The sequence below is a fragment of the Sus scrofa genome, chromosome 9 (genome assembly GCF_054392235.1).
Source record: "Sus scrofa isolate SSC_HxYL_T2T_F1_AM1 chromosome 9, Sscrofa_HxYL_maternal_Yorkshire_Landrace_v2.0, whole genome shotgun sequence".
NCBI classification, from domain to species: Eukaryota; Metazoa; Chordata; class Mammalia; order Artiodactyla; family Suidae; genus Sus; species Sus scrofa.
In genome coordinates this window covers 134,512,949-134,534,456 of record NC_139391.1, presented here as the reverse complement: position 1 = coordinate 134,534,456, position 21,508 = coordinate 134,512,949, and the positions used below count along the sequence as shown (strand labels likewise).

General features: G+C 44.8%; 1 long non-coding RNA gene across 1 annotated transcript in view; it reads right to left on the bottom strand.

The window, feature by feature from the left end:
- The window catches only part of LOC106507881 (uncharacterized), a 191,435-nt gene that overhangs the window by 6,121 nt on the left and 163,806 nt on the right, over window positions 1–21,508 (bottom strand). The gene's annotated exons all lie outside the window — the stretch shown is intronic.

Genomic DNA, 21,508 nt, shown 5'->3' with positions numbered 1-21,508 from the left:
ATTATCTTGCTCACTCTACTCTGAAGACAACATTTTCCATCTGGCCCACAAAGACCATCAGATTACCCCACCTCTTGAGAATGTAAATTGGTCCAACCACTATGGAAAACAGTATGAAGGTTCTTCAGAAAACTAAATATAGAACTACCACATGATCCAACAATCCCATTCCTGGGTATATATAAAGACAAAACTACAATTCAAAAAGACACATGCACCCATACGTTCACAGCAGCACTATTTTCACAAGAGCCAAGACATGGAAACAACCTAAATGTCCATGGACAGATGAATGGATGTGTTACATATACAAAATGGAATACTACTCAGCCATAAAAAAGAATGAAATAATGCCATATGCAGCAACATTGATGCAACTAGGGATTCTCATACTAAGTGAAGTAAGTCAGAAAGAGAAAGACAAATATCATATGATATCACTAATATGTTAAATCTAAAATATGGCACAGATGAACCTAACAGAAGCCAACTCATAGCCATAGAGAACAGACTCATGGTTGCCAACAGGGAGCAGGAGAGAGTGGGATGGACTGGGAGTTTGGGGTTGGTAAATACAAACTATTACATTTAGAATGGATAAGCAATGAGGTCCTGCTGTATAGCACAGGGAACCATATCCAATAACTTGTGATAGAACATGATGGAAGATGGTATAAGGAAAAGAATGTGTGTGTGTATATATATGTGTATGTATATGTATATATGTGTGTGTGTATATATATGTATATGTGTGTATATATATGTATATATGTATATGTATGTATGTGTATATATGTATATGTATGTATACACATGACTGGAACACTGCTGTACAAAAATTGACAGAACACTGTAAATCTACTATAATTTTTTTTTTTTTAATTAAGGATGGGATTAAGATGGCGAATAGAAGGACTGGAGCTCAACTTCTCTCCCAAAATCAACAAAATTCACAACTAAAGGCTGAGCAATCTTCAACCAAATGGACGAGAAACCTTCAAAAAGATATCCTACTCCAGAAGACAAAGAGGAGGCCACATCAAGAGGTAGGAGGGGCGATTACGCAATATAAACAACCCCATACCTCCCGGCTGGGAAGCTCCACAGACTGGAAAGTAACTGGTTCACAGAGACTCACCTACAGGAGTAAGAGTTCTGAGCCCCACATCAAACTCCCACGTGTGGGGATCTGGCACTGACAGAAAGAGCCCCTGGAGCATCTGGCATTGAAGGCCAGTGGGGCTTGTGTGCAGGAGCTCCACAGGACTGGGGGAAACGGAGACCCCATTCTTAAAAGGCGCACACAGACTTTCATGTGCACTGGGTCCCAGGGCAAAGCAAAGTCTCCATAGGAATCTGGGCCAAACCTGAGGGCAGTTCTTGGAGGACCTCCTGGGAAAACAGGGGTGAATATGGCTTGTTGTGAGGGAAGGACATTGGAAGAAAAGCTCTCAGGAATATTCATCAGTGTGCCTTTCTCTGGAGGTGGCCATTTTGGGAAAATCTGGCCCCACCCGTCAGCACTGAGAAGCCCCAGGGCAAACAACAACCCAGGTGGGATCACAGCCCCGCCCCTCAGTAAAGAGGCTACCTAAAGACCCCCCCAGGCACACAGCTGCCTCTAATCTCACCCAGAGACTAAGCCCACCCACCAGAGGGATTAGAATTGGCTCCACCCACCAGTGGGCAGGCATCAGGCCCTCCCATTAGGAAGCCTACAGCAAGCCCCCATACTGACTTCAGCCACAAGGGGGGCAGACACCAGAAATAAGAGAGGCTACAACTCTATTATCTATAAAAAGGTCACCACACCAAAAACCTATAGATATGAAAAGACAGAGAACTATAACTCAGATGAGGGAGAAAGGAAAAACCCCGGAAAATCAGCTAAGCGATGAGATTCTCAGCCTCCAGGAAAAAGACTTTAGATTGTTGATGCTGAAGATGAGCATTGGAAATAAACTGGAGGCAAAGAAGATAACTTACAGTAAACACTGAGCAAAGAGATACAAGATATTAAACTTAAACAAGAAGAGATGCAAAATACAATAACCGAAATAAAAAATTCACTAGAAGCAGCTTACAGCAGAATACAGGAGGCAGAAGAACGAATAAGCGAGGTGGAGCACAGATTCATGGAAATTATGGATGCAGAACAGAAAAGAGAAAAAAGACTGAAAACAAATGAAGAGAGTCTCAGAGAACTCTGGGACAACGTGAAATACAACATCCTTATTATAGGGGTAACAGAAGGAAAAGAGAGAGAGAAGGGGACAGAAAAAATATTCCAAGAGCTAATGGCCAAAAACTTCCCTAACATGGGAAAGGAACCACTCACTCAAATCCAGCAAGCACAACAAGTATCATATAAAATAAACCCAAGAAGGAATACACCGAGACAAATATTAATCAAACTGACCAAAATTAAAGACAAAGAGAAAATCTTGAAAGCAGCTAGGGAAAAGAAATAAGTAACATATAAGGGAACCCCAATAAGGTTATGGGCAGATTTTTCAGCAGAAGCTCTGCAGGCCAGAAGGGAGTGGCATGATATACTTAACATGATGAAAGGAAAAAACCTCCAACCAAGATTACTTTACCCAGCAAAGCTCTCATTCAGATTTGAAGGAGAAATCAAAAGCTTCACAGATAAGCAAAAGTTGAGAGAATTCAGCAACACCAAACCAGCCTTACAACAAATACTCAAGGAACTTCTCTAGGCAGAAAAGAAAAAACAGCAACAGGAAACAAAAATACCACAAATGGCAAGGCTCATCAGTAAAGGTTTATATACAGTAAAGATACAGAATCATCAATGCACAATTATACTGCCAAATTCAGAAATCATGAGAAGAGGTGGGTACAAATGCAGGACACTGGAGATGAACTTGCAATTAAGAGAACAACTTAAAACAATCTCATATACATGCAGACTCTTATATCAAAACTTCAGAATAACTGCAAACCAAAAATCTACAATTGATACAGAAACAAAGAAAAATCAACTCAAATACAACACTAAAGACAGTCATCTAACCAGAAGAGGAGAGAAAAGAAGGGAAGAAAAAAGAGCAACAAAAACAAATCCAAAGCAATTAATAAAATGGCAATAAGGACATACATATCAGTAATTACCTTAAATGTTAATGAACTAAATGCCCCAACCAAAAGACTTAGACTGGCTGAATGGATACAAAAACAAGATCCACATATGTTCTGTCTTCAAGAGACCCACTTCACTTCTAGGGACACATACAAATTGAAAGTGAGAGGATGGAAGAAAATATTTCATGAGAGATCACAAGAAAGCTGGAGTAGCAATACTCATAACAGACAAAATAGACTTCAAAATGAAGAATATTTTAAGGGACAAGGAAGGTCACTACATAATGATCAAAGGATCAATCCAAGAAGAAGATATAACAATTTTAAATATCACGCACCCGACATAGGTTCACCCCATATATATAAGGCAACTGCTAACAACCTTAAAAGGACAAATCAACAATAACACAATAATAGTGGGGGACTTTAACACCCCACTTACAGCAATGGACAGATCATCCAGACAGAAAATCAGTAAGGAAACACAGGCCCTGAATGAAGCATTAAACCAGATGGACTTAATAGATATTTATAGGACATTCCATCCAAAAGCAACAGAATACACATTCTTCTCAGGTGCACATGGAACATTCTCTAAGATGGATCACATCCTGGGCTACAAATCCAACCTTGGTAACTTTAAGGAAATTGAAATCATATCAAGCATCTTTTCCCACTACAACGCTATATGACTGAAAATCAACAACAAGAAAAAAACTGCAAAAAACACAAACATGTGGAGACGCAACAACATGCTACTAAACAACCAATGGCTCACCGAAGAAATCAAAGAGGAAATTAAATACGTAGAAGCAAATGACAACAAAGATATGACACTCCAAAACCTATGGGATGCAGCAAAAGCCGTTCTAAGAGGAAAGTTTAAAGCAATACAAACCCACCTCAGGAAACAAGAAAAAGCTCAAATAAACAAGCTAACTTTACATCTGAAGCAGCCTGAGAGAGAAGAACAGACAAGACCTAAAGTTAGCAGAAGAAGTCCTAAAGATCAGAGCAGAAATCAATGAAATAGAAACAAAGAAAACCATAGAAAAGATCAATGAAATGAAAAGCTGGTTCTTTCAAAAGATCAACAAAATTGATAAACCCCTAGCCAGACTTATCAAGCAAAAAAGAGAGAGGATGCAAATCAATAAAATTAGAAATGAAAAAGGACAAGTAACAATGGACATCACAGAAATACAAAGGATCATAAGAGACCACTGTATGCAACTATACACCAATAAAACAGAAAACCTAGAAGAAGTGGACAAATTCTTAGAAAAGTACAATCTTCCAAGACTAAACCAAGATGAAATAGAAAAGATGAATGGACCCATCATAAGAACTGAAATTGAAACTGTGATTTAAAAACTTCCAACAAACAAAAGTCCAGGACCAGATGGCTTCACAGGCGAATTCTATCAAACATTTAGAGAAGAGCTAATACCTCTCCTTCTGAAACTATTTCAAAAAACTGAAGAGGAAAGGATACTCCCAAACTCATTCTGAGGCCACCATCACCCTGATACCAAAACCAGACAAAGATACCACAAAAAAAGAAAACTACAGGCCAATTTCACTGATGAACATTGATGTGAAAATCCTCAACAAAATACTAGCAAACCACATCCAACAATACATTAAAAGGATTGTACATCATGATCAAGTGGGATTTATCCCAGGTATGCAAGGGTTCTTCAATATCTCAAATCCATCAGTGTGATACACCACATTAACAAACTGAAGAATAAAAACCATATGATCCTTTCAAGAGACGCAGAAAGAGCCTTTGACAAAATCCAACACCCATTTCCGATAAAAATCCTTCAGAAAGTGGGCATAACGGGAACCTACGTCAACATGATAAAGGCCATATATGACAAACCCACAGCGAACATCATTCTCAATGGTGAAAAGCTGAAAGAATTCCTGCTGAGATCAGGAACAAGACAAGGATGTCTGCTCTTACCACTACTCTTAAACATAGTTTTGGAAGTCCTAGCCACAGCAATCAAAGAAGTAAAAGAAATAAAAGGAATCCAAATTGGAAAGGAAGAAGTAAAACTATCACTATTTGCAGATGACATGATAATATACCTAAAGAATCCTAAAGACTCTACCAGAAAACTGTTAGAGCTCATCCACAAATTTGGCAAAGTCACAGGATACAAAATTAATACACAGAAATCAAAGGTATTTCTATACACTAACAATGAAAGATCAGAAAGAGAAATTAGGGAAGCAATCCTGTTTACCATCACATCCAAAAGAATAAAATACCTAGGAGTAAACCTACCTAAAGAGACAAAAGACCTATACTCTGAAAACTATAAGCCACTGATGAAAGAAATCAAAGATGACACAAATAGATGGAAAGATATACTATGCTCGTGGATTGGAAGAGTTAATATTATCAAAATGACTATACTACCCAAGGCAATATACAGATTCAGTGCAATCCCTATCAAATTACCAAGGACATTTTTCACAGAACTTGAACAAAATATTTTAAAGTTTGTTTGGAAGCACAAAAGACCCAGAATAGCCAAAGCCATCCTGAAAAAGAAAAATGGAGCTGGAGGAATCAGGCTCCCTGACTTCAGACTATACTTCAAAGCAACAATCATCAAAACCATATGGTTCTGGCACAAAGACAGAAATAGAGATCAGTGGAACAGGATAGAAAGCCCAGAATTAAACCCATGCACCTACAGCCAACTCATCTATGACAAAGGAGGCAAGGATATACAATGGAGAAAGGACAGCTTGTTCAGTAAGTGGTGCTGGGAAAACTGGACAGCCACATGGAAAAGCATGAAATGAGAACACTCCCTAACACCATACACAAAAATAAACTCCAAATGGATTAAAGACCTAGATATAAGACCAGACACTATAAAACTCTTAGAGGAAAACATAGGCCAAACACTCTCTGACATAAACGACAGCAACATCTTCTCAGATCCACCTCTTAGAGTGTTGACAATAAAAACAAAAATAAACACATGGGACCTAATCAAACTTAAAAGTTTCTGCACAGCAAAGGAAACCCTAATCAAAATAAAAAGACCACCCACAGGAGAAATCTTTGCAAATGAATCAACTGACAAGGGATTAATCTCCAAAATTTATAAACACCTTCTGCAGCTCCATACCAAAAAAACAAACAACCCCATCAGAAAATGGGCAGAAGATCTAAATAGACAGTTCTCCAAAGAAGACATACAGGTGGCCAAAAAGCACATGAAAAGATGTTCAGCATCACTCATTATTAGAAAAATGCAAATCAAAACCACTCTGAGGTACCACCTTACACTGACCAGAATGGCCATCATCCAAAAGTCTACAAACAATAAGTGCTGGAGAGGGTGTAGAGAAAAAGGAACCCTAGTACACTGTTGGTGTAAATTGGTGCAACCACTGTGGAAAACAGTATGGAGATTCCTCAGAAAACTAAACATAGAACTACCATTTGATCCAGCAATCCCACTCCTAGGCATCTCTCCAGAGAAAACCATGACTTGCAAAGACACAGGTACTCCGATGTTCACTGCAGCACTATCTTCAATAGCCAAGACATGGAAACAACCTAAATGTCCATCGACAGAGGAGTGGATCCAGAAGATGTGGTACATATACACAAGGGAATATGACTCGGCTATTAAAATGAATGAAATACCAGCATTTTTAGCAACATGGATGAACCTAAAATTCTCATGCTAAGTGAAGTCGGCCATACAATGAGACACCAACATCAAATGCTTTCACTGACATGTGGAATCTGAAAAAAGGACAGACTGAACTTCTTTGCAGAACAGATGCAGACTCACAGACATTGAAAAACTTATGGTCTCTGGAGGAGATAGTTTGGGGGGTGGGGGAATGTGCTTGAGTTGTGGGATGGAAATCCTACAAAGTTGGATTGTGATGATCATTATACAACTATAGATGTGATCAATTCATTTGAGTAATAATAATAATAAAAAAAGATTACCCCACCTCAGCACACTGCCTGACCCCTGACCTTTTCAGTAGAGGTTCTAAACCCAGTCATCTCCTTGTGGGGCACCAGGAGCAGTCATGGGCAAATCTCGAGCTCAGCAAAGCAGTGTCTCCAGCCCCTCTTGTTCCCTAGTCCTCCTCCCCTCATCAGCACCCTGTTCCAGGGCCCCCTCGTTGCCTGGTTGTGATCTGCCCCCTCCTCGTTGAACAGTTTCCATCAACCTAACTGAACTTGACCCTCTCAGTTATTTGCATTTCAAGGCTTATCTAATTGAATTCAAAAGGTCATTTTCTTCAACAGGGAAATGGAGATATTAACTCTGCAAGTATACAAGTGTTGTGAAGTTTAAATGAAGAATCCCTATGACCACATCTGGCACAGTACCTAGAGAGCTCTGGGCATTCCCTATGGCCCTATGCATGGCCCTGGAGTCTGAATCTAGAAGGGAAGACTCTGTTCTTCCTTACAGGGAAGTAAATAAAAAGAGATGTTACCCTAAAATGACACCATATCCTGCTAAACCCTGTCTGAGCCAAATGGCACTAGGCTGGCTACTGACTTCTGGGGCCTTCTACCACCAAGAGACTCAGGGGGAGTAGTACCAAGATGGGGATGCTGCCTTTGGCTTCCTCATTGGAAGAAGGGACCCGACAATGACCCCCCTGTCACTTAGTCTCCCCAACCCATTGAACACACAGGCCCAACTCCCTTCTTCCCCAAAGCCCCTCTCTGTTCTTATACCTCCCTGACCACTCATGAGGGAGGCATGGGGCTGAGGCCAGAGAAGGAAAGAGGGGAAGCTTGCCCCACAGGACTGAAGGGCAGCTGTTTATATTATAATTAAGGTTTTACAGCATAAACTGCTATGTAGCTTGACTACTCCAACAAGGCGCTGGAGGTAATTACCACTGCTAGAGGCATTCTCCACTGCCAATTATTTCTTTCCCTAATTGAGTAACTCAGACCGCACTGTAGAGGGGCAGGGAAAGGCAGAGGTTGCTTTCAAATATGGCCATTCACTCAGAGTCCTCAGAACAGCTCAAAGCTTAACACACCCTTTTCCTAAGATCCTTTTCTAGGAGTGTAGTATAGAGGATAAGAACTCAGGTCTTGGAGTTCTATTACTTATTGGCCTGGACTGATTACTTAACCTCCCTAAGTCTGTTCCCTCATCCATACAAATGGGTCTCATTGAACTATAGACTAATAATATTCTTGCTACTGGAAATGGCATCAACAGAGGGTGTGGCCATGGAGGGGGAGGTGCTTTTGTCTTCTCTGAACAGAAGGGGGAAATTGTGAATCAGCTTGGTCCCATGTGAATTAGCTTGTTAACTGCAGGCAGCACCAGATAGAAAGTGTGCCTCCTGGGCTTAGAGGAAGTAAATTCCTATATGTCATAAGGAAATGGCCCCTCTCAAGGAGTTTAGACACATCCCAAGATCTCCAGTCCCTAGGAGTGTTCACTGCTCTCTCCTTCTTCTGTATATCCACACAAAGGGCCCAGCACTATGCACTGTGCCCCAGTCATCTTCCCAGCCTCAGGGCAAACCTGTGATTAATATCACATACATTTGTAGAGCACTTTCTCCTTTTTGAATGCCATTCCACTGTCCCATAATCTCCTTTGTTCCTCACCACCATCCTGAAAAGTATCATTCCTGGTTTACAATGGACGAGAAGGAAGCCAAGAGAGATTCAATAAATAGCATAAGCTCAATCAAGGATTAAAACACAGGTCTCTGCCTCCAACTTCCCCACTGATCCATGGGAGGGAGGGCCAGTCCTGCTCCCAGGGTTTACCACTCCCTTCCCAATGTCTAGGTCCTTGGCCACTGAGATCACAGAGTGTGTTTAAAACATTTCAAAAGTCAGATGATAGTGCATTGCAAAATCCGATGTGTGTAGGCGTCTCTTGGGGAACATGCTTACAAATGAAGATTCCCAAGCCACACTCCCAGGAATTCTGACTCTCTGAGCCTAAGAGGGGCCCAGGATCCGAAGTTTAACCAAGTCCCTAGATCTTTCTCATTTCAGTAGCTCAAGAGCCACACTCTAAGGAACACTATTCTAAGAGAATTTAGTGGAAGCCTGAGTGGAGGCCTCTGAAGTACCACCTGTTCAACCTCAGTCAAGTTGATTTAAACTTTCCGAGCATTAATTTCCTTAAATGCAACTGAAAATAATAATATTTATCTTCAGGGTTTTATAAGAATTAAATGAAATAATGCACATAGGTGCTGAGCACGGTACCCAGCACATATAACTGCTTGGCTATGTCAGTCATTGTTCATACTGCTGCTGCTTTTGCCATTAATGCTGAAATAAAGCCAAGTCTGGCGCTACTCAAGGGACAAATTACTACAGCTTAAAACCTTATCATCTGGAGTCATTCAATCTATAGAAAATTGAGATATAAAAGAGACATGAATGAGATTTGAGAAACTTAGATCATTTTAAAATGAGTGGCTCATTGCTATTCATTGAGCTGCCTTGGGGTGGGGTGGGGGGTAGATAAGCAACTGTTTGGACAAACAGGAGTTTGTTCTCTAATTTGCAGATGCTGATGAACAGGAGGAAAGGAAGGTAACTGAAGGATAAGCCGAGAAGAGCTTCTTTTTTCCTTTTTTTTTTCCTTTTTATGACCACACCTGCAGCATGTGGAAGTTCCCAGGCCAGCCTACACCACAACCACAGCAACACTGGATCCAAGCTGCATCTGCAGTCTACACCACAGCTGTGGCAATGCCAGATCCTTAACCCACTGAGTGAGGCTAGGGCTCAAACCTGCATCTTCACCTACACTATGTCAGTTCTTAATCCACTGAGTCACAATGAGAACTCCAAGAAAGGCTTCCTAAGAACTGGCTTTAAATCCATATGATTGGCAGAAAAAATCAGCAGCAGACAGCACTGAAATGGACAAGAGCATTAGGACCCCTCCCCATTCGTGCCAGATTCCTCCTAATTATCCCCCCGTTCTCCTGGCACTTGAGCAAGTGCATCTGGGGACCCCAGGCACCTTCTGATGTCTGGGTGGAGGCCTCTGAAGTACCACCTGTTCAACCTCAGTCAAGTTGATTTAAACTTTCCGAGCATTAATTTCCTTAAATGCAACCGAAAATAATAATATTTATCTTCAGGGTTTTATAAGAATTAAATGAAATAATGCACATAGGTGCTGAGCACGGTACCCTGGAAAAGCTTGCCCCGAGGCTGCCCTATGACTGCTTCCCCTGGTTCCCCCATCACCACCCCCAGAGAAAGAAGAAAGAGAAGAAGAAAGTAAAATGAATGGAGCTAAGAGAGGGTCTACAGACAGCCTGTGGCGGCCCCGTCTGTCTCTCCGTCTCTCTTGCTGCCCTGAGTATTCGGCGGGGGGGGCCCCTTGGGGAGGTGAGATGTGGCCACCTGTGTCCTTGAGGACTACAGGCTCACTCACCTGGGGCTGGGGGCCTGGACTTGGTCAGAGAGCCTCCTAGAAATCTGTCATTTCCCCCAGGCCACTTCCCTCCCACACTTTGTGGTGACACATGAATCCAAATTTCTGATTAGAGAAGGCCCGGGGACCTCCTTGGGCACATTCTGGCATCCTGGGACCCATGTCCCAGGACAGGACATTTAGCATGTGCATGACCCAGGAGGATGGGGGCAGGCGTCCCTCACGGCTGAGTGAGAGGAGTCAGCCTTTGGAAACGAATCCCAGAACACATTTTGGGGTGAGAGCAAACCCCTTCAGAGAGTTGCCTTATATTCAAGCCATGCTGGCAGCTACCCTGGACAGTGGGAACTGAGAGCCCCAGAAAATCCCAGCTTCCAAAGCCCCCTCCCCCAGGGCAAGTATTTCTGTCTCCAGATGGTCCTCTGGAGCCCAACACAGTCAGCCCCTAACCTTCCTCTTGGACCCAAGCACCTGAAATGACCCAGGAGCAGAAGGGGTCCTGCCGTGGGCAAGAGTCAATCTCCTTCCAAGTTTTTCTCTAGAATGTGACCCCCCCTTTTATCCTGCTGCCCTTTAAGCCTTTTAAAACAAACGTGCCTCTGTTGCCTGTTTTTTTTTCAATCTCTGAATCCTGTGCAATGTCAGCTCGGTGCTGGGCACACGGGGGGCTCACGTGTAATAACGCAGAGGAACTCAGGGGAGCCATTCGGGGTGAGGGGAGCAGCGTGCCCATTCCCAGCCCCTTCTCCTCCCAGGGAAGCCCAGAAGGAAGCAGACGCTGCAAAGAAAAGAGGGTTAATGTTTTACCCAAAGCCCAGCTCCACAGTATCGTTCTTTGTTTGTGCTTAAGTGGTGGCGGTAAATGTGGTAAAAAGCACAGATTCGCCTGGAAATCTGCTGCCTTTTATATAAAAAGAATCAAGACCACCTCCAGGTTTCAGTCCTTATTTTTCTCTCCCTCTTCTTGTCTCCATTTCTACCATCCCCATCTCACTGGTCCAAAGCGTCAACCACGGTCACCTGATACCCTGTCCCCTGCCTGCTTCCTTCCCCATCCTCTCCTTCCCCCGCTGGTCCCCCCAGGGCAGCAGGCTAGAGAGGCCACAGTCTCTGGGTCACTCAGATCTCATTATATATATATATATATATATATTCACATCCTAGTAGGTGACATTGTCAAGAACAGGAAATGCATACATGATACACCCGAAGAAATGTGGCTTGAACAAGACGGGGGTGGGGGCAGGAACTGAGGTTTTACCTGCGTCACCCAAAGCAAGGAGCTGGGGAGAGGCTGCCCGCCATGGGGGATTTTGTTTTGATGTGATCGTTTGGGAAAATAAGCCAATACTCTTCATTTCCCTCCAGAAGGACCCTCTTCATGACAGGCCTGTCGTGCTCTTGAAGAGCGGCCAGCCTCCTAAATGAAAGCATCATAGTGGCATCCAGGCACTAACCAACTGCCGGGTGCAGGCAGTGGCCCTGCTGGTCTGACAGTTCCTGGCGGTCAGGAACGTGCCCTGGGTGACCCAGGGGCCAGGGTCTCACGATCTCCTGTGTGCCCTCCCCGACCACACAGCATTGTCTGAGAGGAGCCACTGCACCTGCTCCTTGAAGTGCTGTCTTTACTTGGTTTCCGGGGATGTCTGGTTTTCCTCCTACATCCCAGGACACTCCTTGCCGGGTCCTGCTCCTGTGGCTAATTCCTAGTCGTGGGAGCCCTGTGGGCTCAGGCCTTGGAGCTTTTCTCTATTAGTCTACTGTCCCTTGTCACCTCTCACACTCACGGGGTGAAATATCAGGTCGAATCATAAGAAACATGATTCTGATACGCAGTTTTTTTCATTCACGAAAACAGAGGTCTCACTGATCTCACCTGACGCTAAGTCTCTGATAACTGCCAAATCCCTATCTGTGTCTCCACCTCCTGACCTCTCCTGGAGGTCTAGACTCGCTTTTGCCACTGCCTGTCGGACCCCTCCCCTGGGAAGTCTGATAAGTGTCTCTGCACTAAGCAAAGCAGTTCAGGGCAGGAATCTAGGCTTCCCTGCCATGCTTGGTTTTCTCCCAGGTTTCCCCTTCTCAGCCGAGGACAAGTCACTCTTCCAGCTGCTTAGACATCCTTGCTTGCTCTCCTTTTCTCTTTTGCTCCAGCAGTAAGCCCTACCAGCTCAAACCTCACTTCTCACATCTCCACTCCTATCGCCCTGGAGCTGTTGCCTGGCTTCGTGTACCAGCATCCTAACAGGTTTCTGCTTTGACTCTTGGACCCCCGATTATCCGTTCTCTGTTCAGCAACCACCACAGTGATCTTCCCAAAGTGTGAGTCACATCACGCCTCTCTCCCCCACCCTCTCCACCCAAATGCTGCACTGGCTTCCCATCACACGCAGAATAAAATCTAAGCGTTCTCTTGTGGTGCAGAGGGTTAAGGATCCAGCATTGTCACGACAGCAGCTGGGGTCCCTGCTATGGCTCGGGTTCAGACCCTCACCGGAGAACTTGCACATACCATGGGTGCCACCGGGTTGGGGGGAGAATATAGTCTAAACTCCTGACCATGCCGATTTTCTAGCCCATGTCTCTCTCATCTCCACCTCCTTTGCCTTCTTTGCTCAACTGTGAATCAAGGCCTTTGAACCTCCTGTGTCCTCTGCCTCTAGCATCTTCATTCCACCCATTGGAGCCTCTGTTCAGGTATCAGCTCCTCTGGAAAAACTCCCTCAGATCTATCCCCCCACCTCAGCCCTCCACTCTGCTTTATCTCAGATACTTACCATAGGATAGTGTATTTTTTTTTTTTTGTCTTTTTTTGCTATTTCTTGGGCCGCTCCCGTGGCATATGGAGGTTCCCAGGCTAGGGGTCCAATCAGAGCTGTAGCCCCCGGCCTACGCCAGAGCCACAGCAACGCGGGATCTGAGCCGCGTCTGCGACTTACACCACAGCTCACGGCAACGCTGGATCCTTAACCCACTGAGCAAGAGCAGGGATCGAACCTGCAACCTCATGGTTCCTAGTCGGATTCGTTAACCACTGCACCACGACGGGAACTCCGGATAGTGTATTTTATAATCATGTGTTTACTGTCTGTCTCCCAACTAGAATCTAAATTCTCTGAGGGCAAGAGTTTTTGTTGGCTTGGTCAGTGCACTATCCGGGTGTCTGGCCTACAGCAGACACTCAAATATTTGCTGAATGAATGAATCAATGAATCCATGTATTGATGGGTGAATGTCTAAGGCCTCTAGCTCTATAGCTTACGAGAGCTCAGGATAGGTTTGACGGCTGGCAAGCTGGGCCCGTGGTTTAATAATGACGTGGGAGTAGGAGGGGGCTACAATGTGAGTCTGTGATTCTTGGAATCTTTTCTTACTTCCTTTTTCCTTTGGGATGGAGGATCCCAGAGCGAGGGGTCACTCTCTCTCTTTCCACTCAGTCGAGCCAAAACATGAAGACTTTGCTCTTTCTGCCGTGACTGTGACATCTTTGGTGCTGGCGATCACAGCCACATACATACACACACCAATAATGATAAAACAGTCACAGACTTTTATCAAGATCTTAGATGCACCAAGCAGCATTGTAAACTTGGTACCTATCTTATCTCATTTAGATGACGTAACAGCTTTAAGAAGCAGGTACAAATTGGATTGCCCAATGCAAATGAAGAAAGTGAGGTTAAAAAGAAAAAAAAAAAGGGATTAGGCAACTTTTCACAGCCAGTAAGAGAAAAGGCCAAATGTCTCTTAGATTTTTAGTTTTGGAAAAGGGTCTCTTAACGAGCTGCCACCTAGAAAGTCTCCCTCTCTCTCCTCACTCCTGCCTACATGTAGTTCAGACTGTATAGAGCTCCAGAGAGTCCCGCAAAGTCAAGGGCAACTACATTAACGACATCCGGTGAGAAAGACCCTAGGTCCCCAGCCCACCCGAGGGGATGTGATTCGACCCAAAGTGTAACCAAATCAGTGACACAACAAGGACCTGTTCCCTCGGTTTCCAGGGAGGGCCATCTGCATCCCTCCCAGCTGACTCTTGTTTCCTGCCCGGTTGAAGGACCTGTGTTTGCCTCACACCCTCAACTGAACAACCAGAATCATGTAGCAATTAATTCACCCCCAGCCTCACTCGTTAACTCAGCTCCATCTGGTCCACAGGAGTCCTGATGCCCCAGGTTCTCAACCCCCTCACCTGACAGGTAGCACCTAAAGAAAAAGGGCTTCTGCAGACATCACAGCATCTGTACTGCCAAGAAACGGGGAGCCCCCAGGCCTGCGTTGATGCCCATCTCCTGCCACCCTGGCAGTGGAACGGATGGGCTGCCTGGGGACCCGCTGCTCCTCTCGCAGGAACAACTGACACGAGGCACTGAGGCCCGGCTCCCAGCAGCCTCCGCCCCCTCCCCAGCTGTGCCAGACCAGAGAAAAGGGAGGGGGAGAGAGAGGGATGTCTCGCCAAGCCAGAGAGCAAGTGAAGAGAGAAATGGAACCGATTCTCAAAGGAGTTGCAGGGCATCTGGGGAAGCCAGACTCCTGGGTTACAGTCAAGGCTCTGAAGGGTCCGTACTAAGTTTCACATCCGCGTCTCCCTTCTCTTGGATGCTTTTAGGGGGCACCTTGGGGTCTCCTTTTCACAGCTAGAAGGACTCACCTTCACAGCACCAGAAACAAAGATACCAGGCCTCAATATTACATGCAAAAGCTGCTGGTCCAAAGGTGGACACAGAAGGATCTGTGGTGCAGGTCTCCCGGAGAGTGTGTGGATAAAACGAAGTCATGAAACAAGAGAGAGAAAACAGTAGCTGAAGAACTTTCATGCCTCTGCCCCAGGGAGCCCCCCAGGGGCAGGTGGAGGCTGCACCGGGGCTGAGATGTCTTTGCTGCTGTCTTAAGAGGCAGTCACTGAAGACTCACAGAGCTATTTTCACTGGATTGTCCAGGCTGGAGTAACCTGCCCCAGACCGGCCCCACCACGTGGCTCGTCCCTTGTCCAGTGGCCTAGGACACAGGTGAACCCCTTGCTAAGCACGGATGAGCTGTATGTCTTTGAGAAATCACCCCTTGTGTGGGGAATCTTTAACTGCAAAATGAGGCACGGAGAAAATGATTTCTGAAGTCCTAGGCAGCGTCAATATTCCAGAATTTAATAAGGGCCTATAGTGGAATATTAGCAGGAAAAATCCTTTGCCCTATATGGAAAGGTAGCTAGCAGTTTCAACAAAAATAAGCAGTTGTGTCCCCCATACAACCTGGCTCTTGGAGTTTAATCAAAGCTCATGACCTGAGTACAGTCAAAACATGCGATGGGGGAAGGGGTGATGATACATGAACTTCCCTGTTACCCAGATGTGTTCACCAGCTCCCATGAGGTGAGTGTCACCTTACTGGTCACACTTAAAATTAGTTATTGACCAATGACTGAGGCCCAGGTCTACGATGAACATTTTATATTGTATTATTATTATTTTTGTCTTTTGTCCTTTTAGGGCTGCACCCTCGGCATATGGAGGTTCCCAGGCTAGGGGGCTAATCAGAGCTATAGCCGCTGGCCTACACCACAGCCACAGCCACACCAGATCTGAGCTGCATCTTCGACCTATACCACAGCTCACGGCCACGCCAGATCCTTAACCCACTGAGTGAGGCCAGGGATAGAACCTGCCACCCCATGGTTCCTAGTTGGATTCGTTTCCGCTGCACCACAACGGGAACTCCTGATGAGCATTTTAGAGGAGGCAGAAAACTAACAATCTATGACATCTCTATCTTTAGGAGAAAAAAAGATTTAAACATCTATTATTAAAAGCAAGAAATGAATACAAGAAATGGAGAATCATGTTACAATTTTTAAAACTTAAGATGTGATTACTGTTCATTTAAAAGTTGACCAACTGTAGAAATCAGTGGGTTAAGGGTCTAGCGTTGCTGTGAGCTGTGGTGTAAGCCGGCAGCTACAGTGCTGATTTGACCCTGGGAATGTCCATATGTCGTGGGTGTGGCATGACAACAAAAATAAGTAACAATGTTATTATCAAATTATATTGCTAAAGACAGATACTCATTGGCTCCGTATAAATGTGCAGAGTATATTTATCTTAGCCTCATTATCCAAAGAATTCTCTTTAGGGAAAATGGGCCCTTTCTTGATAAGCTAATGATCACTTGGTCATTTTAGCAGCAACACATAGACTTTATTTTTGTTTATTTTTCTGTATATTTTTATGTATTTGGGGGGAACTTGGGAGATGAAGAGAACATGTTTTCATTCCTCAGACTGTAAGGTTCAGTAACTTCGTATGTTTCTTGGCCACCTGTCTTTCTACACCTATGAATTGCCTTATGTTTGCCCTTTTTGCTTTTGGCTTTTTCTTGTGGTTCAAAGGAGCTCTTTCTGTATTATTTCTCATGTGGTTCTATGAAAACATTTCCTCTCTCTCTGCTCCTTGACATCTAGCTTTGTTTATGCGGTAAATAAATAAAACTTCATTAAATAGATGTTTAAAGATACGTCTGAGGACAGATGTGCCACTCTTATTCAAGGCTCTTGAGGCTTGAGACTTAGTCAGAAGGCTCTCCTCACCCCCAAGATTCTTAAGATGAAACCAACATCTCCTATACGTTCGCTGGCAAATATACAGACCTTAGATTTCAGCACCATAATCTCACAGATAGAACCAGCTACAGAACGTGCGGAGTCCAGCACAAAACGGAAATGCGGAGTTCGTTGCTTAAACATTACTGAGGGTTTCATGATGGCCATGACAGAGCATTCAACCAGGAACAGGACCTTCTAAGCTCAGGGCCATTTGCTGCTGCCCAGACCTCACGCCCACACTAGCCTGCTCAGAGATGATCCAGAATTAATCGTGGCTAACATCCAACAAATGCTTTGCTAAGAACTTCACATTTATGAACTCATCCAATCAGAACAACCTTAGGAAGGAAGTGCTATGATTTTCTCCCTGTAATAGGCAAACGGAGGCACAGAAAAGTTAAGCATCTTGCCCAGGATCCGTGGACCTGTGGTGGAACCAAGCTTTGAACTGAGGCAGGATGGGCCTAGGTTCTGACCCCGCCACACTACACTGCTGCTGGTAACTGTTCCCCTGCGCCGAGTCTGGGAGCTACAAAGCTAGCTAACTAGCTAGATGAGAGATAGGTAGGTAGGTAGGTAGGTAGCTCGATCCGTCTTTTAATTTTCTTCTCCCCTAAGATTAACAGTTGGGCTTGAGTGACTCTCAAGGTTGTCACCGTTCCAGGACTTGCAGTGACAAGGGGCCTTTCACGTGTGCATCACTGAATGTGAGTGCACAGAGCAGGGTCAGTGTCGGGGTGGGGGATGGGGAACCATTTTTCTTGGACTCTCACGTGCTGCTGAAGCCCTACCACTGAAGTCTGCTGAAGCCTGACCACTAAGGCTCTGGGTAAAAGTGCTTCAGACCAAGAAAGGCCCCCAGGCTCCAACTGTGGGAAAAAGTCTTCTGCTAAAAGGAGGGGCTCTCTGGGCAGAACAGGGCTTGCCCACAGCAACCTTGACCTCCAGCTCACAGCTGTGACCTTCCCCTGGGGAGGGGCGTCCCCGCTGGGCACTCCTCCTTCCCCATGAAGCTGTGGGTCAGTCACGCTGAGTGTGAAATGAAGAGCACTGGTCCTGGGGGGGAAGAGCCAGAGAGCTTGGCCTTCCCTTCCAGAACTGTGGTTCTCCAACGTCAGCTGAGATAAGAATCCCCTAAGGAGCTATGCCTATGTATATTACATATATAAGCATAGAGGTTCCCACACTCTATCCCCTGGGATTCTCAGTGCACGGGACTGGGGCGAGGCCCAGGAATCTGAATTTTTAACAAGCCCTCTAAGAATTCTGATATAGGTGGCTCATTCTTTGGTAAACCCCGTCTACAAAATGATGGGACTGTTCCCATCACCCCCAACCACACTTCCTTTGCTCTAAGAGCAGAGGGAGCTGCAGGGCCTCTCCCAGAAGAATTAGGAAAGGCAGAGCCCACACCTCAAGAAGGAGGAAATGCTGCCCTAAGATTCCCAAGGGAATGGTACATGCCAAGGCCAATTTTTAATTTTTGTTTTTCTTAAGCTAATTTTTTTTTTTTTTGGTCTTTTTAGGGCCATACCCAAGGCATATGGAAGTTGCCAGGCTAGGGGTCAAATCAGAGCTCCAGCTGCCAGCCCACACCACAGCTCAAGGCAATGCCAGAGCCCAGACCCACTGAAGGAGGCCAGGGATTGAGCTCACCTCCTCATGGATCCTAGTCGGATTCATTACTGCTGAGCCACCGTGGGAACTCCTCTGGCTAGTAACCTTGACCAGTAGTTTTCTTTTTTTCCTGGAGAAGAAGTCATGTCCCACACCATGGCTTGCTGTCTACAATGTGATCAGGATTTCAGGCACACTTTTCCCCTGTATGTGGCTGTCAGGACTCCTGTCTCTACCCGCTGGCTCCTCTAAGAACCACTTAGCAACCACGGCGCTAATTCTGAGGAAATGCCCTTTGCTCAAAAGGAGTGAGAATCATTCAAGGTTGTTGCAGAAACAGAGTCTGGGAGGAGTCTGTCCAGCACTGTCACTCTACAGGCAGGAAGGTGAGAGTCCAAGGAGGCCAGAGGGCTGGCCGGTGACCCAGACCAGGTCCACCCCTGCAGGCCTGGGTGTGGCCACGTGAGCAGACCGCACACATGCACCATTCACAGAGTCCCCAGGATGGCCCTTCTCCCCGCGGTGCCACTCACACGAGCAAGCTGACCCTGCAGGCACGTCTAGACTCTCCTCACTGGACTTCCCATTAAAGAGATGCTGTAACAGGTGGGTTTTTTTTTAATCTCTGGAAATAAACGGATGTATCATATAGCAAAAATACAGCAAAGGGGCTGGAAAAAGTCCACTGTGCACATATCTTTTTAAAACGTTATAAATAAGCAGGAGAGTCACAAACCAGATTAAACTTCCAAGTTGAAAACAGGAAGTAGAAGATGAAAGACCAGACCTATTCCTGGCTACTGTTGGGGCTCGACTGGAGAATCCTCTCCCGGTTACACAGTGCTGTGGACCTGGATAGAATCATGGACTTTTGGGACTGGGAGAGATTCCAGAGGTCAGGATTGTCTAGGCCAACTTCCCACCTTGGGGATGAGGCAATTGAGGCTCAGAGAGGTGAGGACGCTTGCTCAAGGTCACACAGCTCACGTGCATTCATCCACCAGGGCTCTTCTTCCAGCCACTGAAAGAACTACAATGGATGGGTTATTTGGTCTCAGGCAAAGAAAACTTATTACCTAAGAGTTTGATACCTTTTCTGTACAGCATAAAAATCTCCAACAGATCACCTGATAGGGACATCTAATCACAGTTTTTAATTAACATAAAGTCTCGGTGACATTTTTGTTGTTGTTGTTATATGACTTCTATACAGTGTAAATCAATTAGGTGAAACGGGCCGGCGGATGCAGAGAGTGGCGGTCAGTCACCGAGCGGATAATTGCTCTGTGGCTGAGATGAACATCTTATCATGCTATTTGGACCGCTTATGAATCTTGTGGACCGGATGAAGCCTACAATTTAGAGACTATCCATTCCAGCTGTCTCCATTGCTGTAGCCTCTCCATGCAAACAATTGTTGCGCTAAGTGCTGCATTTAATTAACGGCCCTTCCCATGTCATGGCTATAGTCGCAGGAAAGACAAAAGATCTCGTTTGTTACACACACACACACACACACACACTTCTTCCTGGTGATTAGTTAGCTTAAAAGCAATGAGGCTTCAAGTCAGGGAGGGCACCAGAGAAGGATAAGATATTGATGACTTTTGAATTGGAAACTAAAGAACACATCATCTCTCTGTCTCTGAGTGAGCATGACGTCACAAAGGAGAGATACGACCTTGAGCCTCTTTTCACTTGAAAGGGTCCTTTCACTAAAGATGGACTGTCTCTGCCTCTCCCCCAAAGTCGGACCAAGTGTCTCACCTGAACTGTTTTTAACTTCTAGATGCTGATGTGAGTGGCCAGAACGCGGTGACGGATGGGACAGGCTGGGTGAAGCATTGGACCAAGGCACTCAGATGGGTTCTCCTATCAGAGAAATTTACCTATAAGGTAGCTTTGCTTCTTGTTTAACAAAGGGAAGCTTTTCCTGGGACAATCCTTACTGGACTAGGAGACAACCAAAAAATAAATAAATAAATAAATCAAACAGGCAACAAATAATTTTACCATTACCAGGTAATATGTGTTAATTGCTCAGTTTATATACTCAGAATGACATACCATTAGAGACTGTGTATGCATTGTAACTAGAGCATTAATAAATTTAAAATGTGCCTATTAGGATGACAGCTTTGGAGGTGCAAAGGAATAACAGTTATCACTTGGCAGAAGCCGCTCTCACCCCATCTGCCGAGACTTTGCATACATTTTCAGCTTCCTGAGCAATGATTAGGCCTGTCAGAACCTCTTTAACCTTCTAACTGCTGGTCCCCACTGGCCGTAATTAGAGACTAATGAATTCAGAAGATGCAGGCCGTGAGGAAAACTGCCTTGACAGTTTGTGTACAAATTAAGCCCCAATTACTTCATGCATCTTTTGCATCGCTGATACAAGTCTCTGTTATTATTTTTGAATATGGTCATTTTAGCAGAAACGAAGAACTTGGCTAATGTATTTTGTCATTTTTATGGCTCGTCATAAAGAAAAAACATACTGGGCGGGTCATGAATATGTGAAATAAACTACAGCGGATTATAAAAGGAAATTAATTTTCCTCTTGGGAATACCCTGCCATCTTTTTATTCCCCCCTGGTGGATATCCTTATTAATATGGTTATTGTTATTCAGACGATATCTGCCATCGAAGGAGCCTAACTAACTAGCAGGTTTGTCTGGATGAGGTTTGGACCCTGAGTAAGGACCTGAGATGTTCCTTCTCTTTCCTGGCTGTAAAGAGTG